This window comes from Leopardus geoffroyi, chromosome B1, assembly GCF_018350155.1.
Source record: "Leopardus geoffroyi isolate Oge1 chromosome B1, O.geoffroyi_Oge1_pat1.0, whole genome shotgun sequence".
NCBI lineage: Eukaryota > Metazoa > Chordata > Mammalia > Carnivora > Felidae > Leopardus > Leopardus geoffroyi.
This window is the reverse complement of record NC_059327.1, coordinates 54,121,605-54,130,282: the sequence shown is the minus strand read 5'-3', so window position 1 is coordinate 54,130,282 and position 8,678 is coordinate 54,121,605. Positions and strand designations below refer to the sequence as shown.

Here is an 8,678-nt window from a genome sequence, read left to right as displayed (position 1 = left end):
AGCACTTCGTATAAATAAGTTTGTCTATCAACCCTTGGGACCTAATGATGCCTGGAGAAAACCTGATAAGTTTTGGGGGGGGGGGGGATAGAGAAATGTTTCCTAAGTTACCCCTTCAGGGAACTGTAAGTTCCCCGGTGGCTGGCAAGTGGAGAGGATAACAAGAAAAAGAATGGGATCCTGAGTAACAGGACAGAGATAGGAAACCCAGGCTCTGAAAAGTTGAGATTTGTGAGTCAAGAGAGTGGGGGGCTGATGTCTAGTGAAGAGTGGAGGACAGCCCTCATCTGAACCTCCCCTGGGTCAGCAGAGCTCCTACCTGCAGATCACCAGAAATTTTCTTTTCTGATATGAATACTGTATTCTTCTGATCATGTCAATGATAAATATTTTGTTTTAACTGAATTTTACTCGAAAAGCCTTCTGTTGTCACCAATACCAAAAATAATGCCTAACATATATTCACCCTGAGTTCTGTTTCTTTCATAAAACACATCCATTCTTCCCCAAATTCAGGTAAGGACGTTCTTAAATCTATGCACCAATTTTTTTTTTTAAATACACACTGACATTTTATGCCCCTATTTTTGCACTGAAAGATGTTGCTAAAGGCTCTTCTAGGGTACAAAAAGGTAAAATGTGATGCCACAAATTGTCTAATGATATTCTCCCTGCAGCAAGGTAGAGGCAGAATATTTACTTCATTTCCACAACTTGTAACATGAAGGGAGAAGAAAAAAGCCTGTTAGGTCTAGTTTTTACATTACATTCAAGTGATAAGTAAAATTGAGCTGTATCTATGACTCACTATGTGCAAATTAGTATTCCACATCTCCAGGCCTGCCCTGGCGGAAGATTCCCTTAAAGCATACCTCTGTACACACAGTAATTTTGTGCTTTGGCATTGATGGTGATCCTTGGCTAACTCCAAAGAAAGCCCAGTTTGCAGGCAGCCTAACTTTAGGAAGGAAGAAGACAACAAGACTGGATACTATAAAGACTGTGTAAAGTTTCAGTAAATGTCAACTTCAGGTGAGCGTGGGAGCTAACCGGGAGGTGGCAGAGAATATTAATGAAATGAAATAAGAGCTCTACAGAAGATTTTCTTACCAGTTGTCCCCCCATTTGTGTATGAAATTTGCAGATGCACACAGCAATATTGCAACCTAATCCCTTGGCAGCTGAAAAGGTACTTTCAGGGGGCATTTCCCTTTTCTGCAGGCTGTGACGCCTGAACACTCTCGCGGACCCATCGGAGAGTCACCCGGGATGCTCTCTGAGGCTGAAGAATAAAGAGCCCTGCTGACCCCAGCAGTCTTCAGCCACCACCTCTGTGGGAAAGGACTCCGCCCGGCGCGCCCCCTGGGCTGGAGGTGCCAGGCCCGTGCGAGTGTTCGCGCTCCCACCATCTCTACCGGTCCAGGCACAAGCAACAGCTGTGCCTGCCAGCAGGTAAGAGCCTTTCTTTTGCAGGCTGCTGTCGGTCACTTTCAGAAAAAGCCACAGCGAAGTGCAAACACCTTTCCAAAGGTCTCAGCTACCTGGAATGCAGGCATCAACGCCTTGCTGATTTATCCATTCCTTTGATGATCAAATAAAGTGAAGCCCAGCTCCCCGCTGTTTGATGTGTGCCTCCATCCAGGCTTTTAGGGCTGTGCGAACCCGGGGGCGTCCTCGATGACTCACCCACTCCCCCTTCCAAGTCCCCGCGAGTCTGCGAAGGTACAGTGATTCAGTGGTTGCCGGTGGCGGTTGGGTTTTCCTGCGCGTTCTGTTTCTTGTTCTCAAGATCTATTTACGCAAATTACTTCTTCCTTTCATTAACTAACCGGGCTTTATTTTCTTTTCTCTATACCAACCGCGCACACATTCAGTGCCGGAGAACCAGTCAACGTTTTGTGTTCTTATTTATTTTTATTCCTGATGAGGCGGGTTCAAATCAAACAACAATGTCAGAGAAAATAATCAAACAGGTCACGGTGCGCTTTTTGCCTTTTTTAAAAAAATATTATTATTATTATTATTCGAGTTTCTCTTTGCAGATCTTTTTAAATCCTCTTTGCATCAGGGGCAATTAAATGAGTATCCTTGCACGCAAGTCAGAGTGCAAGCTGGCAAGGAGGCCCGGCCAAACCCCTGGATCCCGAAAGCTTCCTTGTCCTGGTGTTAAAAGGGCAACTTTCCTTCCCACGGAAGGGGAGGCTTTCAGCTGAGAAAGAGAGAGGGACTGAAAGACCTTCCAGCAGAATCAGCCACTGTCTGCAGAAACCTGGCCAGCTCTGGCTGACCGTGAGAAGCTGCTAATTCTTCCCTAGGCAACACTTATGTCCCCTGAGGGGTGGAGGAGAGTGAGATCCCAGGTAGATGGACGGTCCAAACAGGGATGCTGATGAAAACAGAAAATCCCCTCTGTCACCAGGGAACATGGCCTGCTTTTTGTTTTGAAGCTGGCCTCGTGTCACTGAAGATTCACGGGGCCAAGATTCCTTCGGGGACACTAAAAAATATTGACTTGTTGACCTCATGGCTTGAATAATGACCAACGTTAGTCGACAGTGGCACGGAGTGCCCTTCTCCCCAATACCACACATGTGGAAATGGGCCCTGTGAGGGGAAAGAAATGGAGGGTCCTGTCTGCTATTTAGTGCCTCCGTCCCATTGTGGAGGGACTGGGGAAAGGGAGGCAGTGTGATTTAAACTACACGTAATCAAGAAACCTCTTAGGTGACAACAAGAGAGGTTCCAACCGGGTGGCCGGGACTGTGCCCTATGCTTTTATTTAAAAGCACATTCTCTCAGTGTACAGCCCAAAGTGAGTTCCAAGGCACACCTAACCTTCCCTGCTAGAGTGAAAGCTCCAGGAAAGGTTTTTGTTCTTTGTGAACTGCTGCGTCCCCAGTGCCCGGACCCGTGGGCATTCAGGAGCTAGTTGTCGACTGAATGATAGAACGATGGAAGTCCTCCCCGCTTACAAACACGCACGCACGCGGCAGCCCCCCCTCCCCCCCCGAAGGAACAAACGGATTTGCAAATCATGACCAGTGAAAGCAAGAAGATCAGGCCACCCAGGAAAATAAATTCGGCCTCGACAACACCTTCACCTACTCTTTTATTCATAAAGAGGAGCGAAGTCACACCTGGGGTGCGCAGGGCAGTGAGCGCTTCTAAGGATCCTTCCTTGGGTTCTTAGAAGAGATCCTGCGAACTGGGGGCGCCGAGGGAAGGCGCCGTAGACATTCGCTTTGTAAAAATTAAGTTCATAAACGCCACGCTGCAGAGCTTTCAAACTGCCGTCTACCTAAAAGAAATCTATTCATTCAAAATGCAGCTGATGCATGGGCTTTGGAAACGGCTCTCGCGAGAGGATTGTTGCTCTTGGCCCTTCCTCTGGAGACTCTCACCCGGCTCCCCTCCGCTGGGTGCTTACGGAAAGGAAAGGGAATGGCCCGTGGCGAACGTCCCCGTTGTCTGGGTCGCTCACAGACCAGACCAGACCAGACAGCTGCCTCTCCCACCGCAACACCGTAGGAGATGCCGGCGATTGGTGCCGGCGCCCCCTGCACGGCCCCCGTCACAGTCATCACACCCCCTGCCCTGGCTACTGACGGGGGCCATGCGCAGCTGCCATAATGTGTATAAAAGAATCTCAGCCAGACGTTGGTTTCCTCCGCTCTTGGAATGCTTTTTGGCAGATCCTCCACGTTTTCCAGGTCTCTGGGGAGTCTGAACGTACACTTTCTTTATTTCGGACTAGATTCCAAAGTGTTAACGGGATTGGGAACTTCCCACACTACCTGTCCGCCTCCCCTTTCAGCCGTCGGGGAGCAGGGGTGAGCGCTCTGGCAAACGCGCTTCTTCCTCCCCGCGCGCGGGCGAACCGCTTTCGGGACGAGCACGGTTCACACCGTCCCTAGGTTGTGTGCTGCCTGACACCGGAGCGGCTGATCTGGCCAAACTGAGCTGCTGCGGACGCCAGCTTTGGTGCGTCCCCAGGACGGACGCCGGGTCCGTGCGGGTGCGCTGAGGTCGCAGCGCGTCCCAGGCTCCCCAACTGCGGGGTCGCTTTTTTTTTTTTTTTTTTTAGAGCCAACAGAAGCATCCCCTCATTGAGGTCCGTCCATGGCACCTGTGGGGAGAGGAGCGGGCGAAGCAGGGCCCGAGTTGATGGGGGGTTTTCGAGGGAGAGGAATTGGAAAATGGGTGAACGCGTCTGCTGACCTTGGGTTATTCCGCTTGGATGCTGATCGCCAGAGAGGGGTGGTTTCGGTCCCGCAACTCATTTGCTCGGATCGATCCTGGCGCTAGTTACGGGTGTTAAAGTGGTACGCGGGTGGGGCAATTCATTAGGCCAGAAATGGATTAGTTGTTTATTATCTATAAACATTCCAACCGCAGCAACCAATCATAAAACCGCGGAAGGGCCTATAAAGTCGTGCGGCGGCGAAGCCTCCGTGTGGGCAGTGAGGGTTCAGCAGTGGTGCCCGGTGATAGAGCATCCGTTACGGAAGGAGAGAGAAGGAAGAGGGTGAAAGTCAGCAATAAAGCCATTTGTCGGGAAATACTTTCCTAGACTGGGAACCGCGAGTTCTCCAAGTTTAAGGGCGTGGAGGGGGAGCTTGGGGTGCGTTGGCAACGGGTGGTGAGAGGCAGGAAGAAATAAGGAGTAGGGGAACAACAGTGGGTCGTTAGTGAGGTTGATACCAGCAATAAAAGCTATTGATTAAGTGGGGACAGCCATTTAGTCTTAGGTTCTTGGTGAAATGCTTAATCACCAACCATGAAAGCAGCCTAATAATCTTTTATGGAGGGAAAACAAGCTTAAAACTGGCCGCTCTCTAGCAGGAATTCACTTTTGAGGATGGGTGATATGCTTTTTAAATTCTCATTTGGGATAAAACCTTTTCTAATAGGAGTCCGTCTCAATTAAATACTGTTTTAAAATGTGAAGTCTGGCTGTTGTCGTTGTTAAATTTCTTCAGGTACATCTTACAACAAGCCTTAAACTCTCATTGCTTGTTTAATATTTTAATATGTTAGGAACGATGATCCAATAGTTACACTGGCTGACAAATAACGAATTCAAGTATGTTGTTGTCAATTTCATTCAGAACCTATGGCTTTGAAATCAAGTTGTTGGTAAACATATTGCTTTGAAAACTTTTTAGGAGTAAGTTTTAGAAGATAGTGACATATAGACACACACCTCAAAGGTTTCCTATTTCTCAGATTAAAAAAAAAATTATTGAACTATAGCAATCCAAAAAGGGACATAAATCATAAGCAAAAAGCTTGAAATAATTTTTAAAAATGCTTCTTATGTAACTATCTAAATAAAAAAATGGGGGGGCGGGTTAACCCACATCTCAGAAGTTCCCCCTCATTAAAAAAAGGCCATTTATTAGATTTTTTTATTTGGGGATATGTTGCTTTTAAATTGTTGCTCATCAAATGCCCAGATTTCTTTTCAGTTTCAGTATTGTGGATTTTTTTTTTTTTCCTGGGGATTATCTTCTGGAAAATAAAAATAAAAACCCTTGGAGCTTTCCTGTGTTGAGCAGGGAACAAAAACAGGCTCCAAATCCATTTTTCCCCCCTCTGGCAACAGGCACCCCTTCCCCCAGCTTTTCTTATTCCATGCTGAGAGACATAACAAACAAACGATTACATGTTGAAAAACACATCTGAAAACAGAAAGGTCACGTTACTACCGAGTCCTGGGGAACATTAATCTGGTGTTTGGAAAACAGTTGACAGTTGAAGGCTGAGGTTTCTCTCTTTTCTACTTTTCTACTTGGACTGGGAGAGAGACAGAGACAGAGACAGAGAAAGAGAATTTGAATGAGAAGAACAAGGGAGAGACCACTACTTTGTGGCCTCCTAAGAAATCAATGCTTTGGGGGCTACCAACAATCTAACCCAGATTTTTAAAAAATAAACAACAACAACAAAAAGGAAACTGGACAAAGAATCTGAAATGGCTCGTGTTCCCCTTTACTCAAAGCGTAGGGGGGGGGTGTGTATTTTCCTAAAATAATTAATGTGAATAGTGAGGAATAATCATGATAACGTCAAGCCCTGAACGCCTGAGGGTACAGTTTGCTGGACGAAAACCAGTCCCTTTTCTAATAGCTACAAGAAGGTGAAAGTTGATTGCCTGCCCACTTGCTCACTACAGCATTTCTCCAAGCCCGCGCCCACCCTCCTTGACCCTCATCTCTCCTAGTCCTCCCGCTTTGCAGGAACGCTTTCCCTCACAAAGATGGGTGCTGGTAATCCCTCGCCCAGAGGCCCAAGAGGCCAGGAGGCGAACTGGGTGTCTAGCACCCCGCTTATCTGAGATTGCCTGAGATTCCTCTTGTCTGAATTGTGAGGTAGCACGAGAAAAGATCTGAAGTTCATTCCTGGGAGGATAAGTGGAGATATCACACTGAAAATTATCCTGATAATTTGCAATGACAGCAAATGGTGACTCGTTCTTTACGGGCAGCCTTAGATCCTGTCATCTCTAAAGGAATAAATTTGAGAGGCAGGAGGGTGGAGGGGGTCAGGCGGGGAAAGGGGGAATCAAGAAATCAGGCAGCAGTGTTACCACTGCTTGATGTGACCTTGAGAATGTCACTTTAATGTTGATGGGCTCAGGGTTTCCCATGCACAGAATGAGATCTGGTGATGTGCTTTTGCATTCTCTGATTTTTGGACGATAATCAGGCCGTCTGGAGCAGACGCGATCTGTTGCTAGAGCCTTCTCGAAGCCCTGGCGCCTTTTGCGTGTCTGTACAAGGCACGTATTTGGGGTCAAGGTGACACGGCTGAAAAGATTTCTTTGGGGCAAATACTCCGGGTCCGGAAATTTCGCGTGGAGCCCCCCGGCAGTTAAGCTGCCTCCGGCCGTCGTGTCCAGGGCGTGCGGGATCGCTCTGCACCCTCCGTCCGGGCTGACAGTAATTTATGCGCTGGTGACACAAGTCGGCCGTAAACCTGGACGGTTAGGCTGTATTTGGGAGCTGCGGCAGAGTTAACGCAGGACTGCTCAGCCCAGGGGACGGATACCTGCACACCTTGCCGCAACCTCCGCACCCGACGCTCTGCAGCTCCACAGCGAGATGGCAGCTTTTCCTGCTAGCTTGGATTCAATTTCAAACCCCTCGGTTAATTGAAAAGTATATGCGTTCTTTGACCTGTCTGGTCCGCGGGCCTCCGGGAACTCTAAGCTGAGGCTGGCGGGGGTCCTGGGGGCCGCGCGCCAGCAGAGCCCGGGTGGGGGTCGGGGGGGGGGCAGCGGTCGAGAAGCCAGGGCGCGTGCAAATCCGAGACCCGCACCCGGTCGGTGGGAACAAAGCGCCCTAGAGTTCAATGTGAATCGCCTTGCTAGCGGGGGTGGGGGACGGGCCTTCTGCCTTGGGAAAGAATGATCCCTGATCATTTATTTTAAGACGTGAACTTCTCCACAACCCACCAGCGACTGCGGCCGTAGCCCCAGCGCCAGGCAAGCGGCCAAACTGCGCTCTCCACGAAGGAGCGAGACTGGTTCCATCCGGTTACAAATACACTTTTTTTTTTTTTTTAAAGCAATCAGATCCCAGAGCGCCTCTCTCGCCTTTCACGGTTCTCAGCAGGGTGCCTCACTCGAGCAGGCAGCGTCCGAGTAAACGCCTCCTCCTGGCAGTCCTCGGGTAACAGGCCAGGGAGAAACTCTGACCAGGACCGTGAAAGATGACTTGACCTTTTCAGGTTCGTTCCCGTTTGTTTCCTAGCCCAGCAGTTCAAACATTTATTTTTAAACTGTCTCCAAACAAAACACAAAACTTAGAAAGATTGCAAAGAATTAAACTGAAGTCGGGCACCAGTGTTTTGGATTTTCCCTGGAGGCAGAGTTGGGGGGAGGGTACTACCCCCTTTGCAGTTTCTATTTCTTCCCACTTTGTGATTACTTGGTGCCAGGAAGCTACGCGGACATGGTCTTGAAACGGCATGGGACGCAACACGTGTCTCGCGTTCCTTTTATTGTTAGGTCCCCGAACACCATCTCGACCCCCCCCCCCACCCCCGCCCCGTTGAAAAGCGGCCTGTGTCTGGGCATCAGGCCCTGCGGTAGGAAGACCTTATATGAAGGATGCCTTAAGTGTTCCTCGTTGGTAAAATCCCGGAATCTTGGAGGCATTTAGCCTTGTTCTCTACTCGCCTCTTGTTTTTATCACACCGTTCCCGCCCACTCCCCCTCCCTCCTTATCCCCCCCCCCCCCCACACACACACCTGTACGTGTAGCCAGTGGCCCGGGGAGGAAGTTGCCCAAGACTACGAATCCCCTCGCCCTCCCCTCGCAACACACTCAGAATCTCCTAAGGCCACGCGACATGCCTAGTTCTGGTGGCAGTCTGTTAAGATGCTAAGATCTATCAGTGGTTCTGCTCAACAAAGCCTGAAAGGAGACAACCCTCTCCTATTCATAAATATTACTCCAATTGTGTCAAAGACTTTGAGTGATCTTTTAATTCCGTTTGGAATCTCCCGTGGCACACTTGAGATTCAGAAAAAGGTGGGGGATGCTTTGTGCTAGCCACATGCCAGAGCACCCTTAAAGCGAAAAGAAGAAGGAACTAAAAGTTTTTAGAAAGACACACGTAACATTTAAGATAACCATATAGAAAATGTCCACCTAATTTTGAAGAGTTATATG

General features: G+C 48.8%; 1 long non-coding RNA gene across 1 annotated transcript; it reads left to right on the top strand.

The window, feature by feature from the left end:
- Positions 1 to 808: 808 nt before the first annotated feature.
- LOC123590027 lies at positions 809 to 8,202 on the top strand. Its single transcript, XR_006708559.1, has 4 exons — positions 809 to 1,032; positions 1,222 to 1,452; positions 7,570 to 7,731; positions 8,012 to 8,202. It is a non-coding gene; the product is annotated as an uncharacterized LOC123590027 (long non-coding RNA).
- The last annotated feature ends 476 nt before the right edge of the window (positions 8,203 to 8,678 follow it).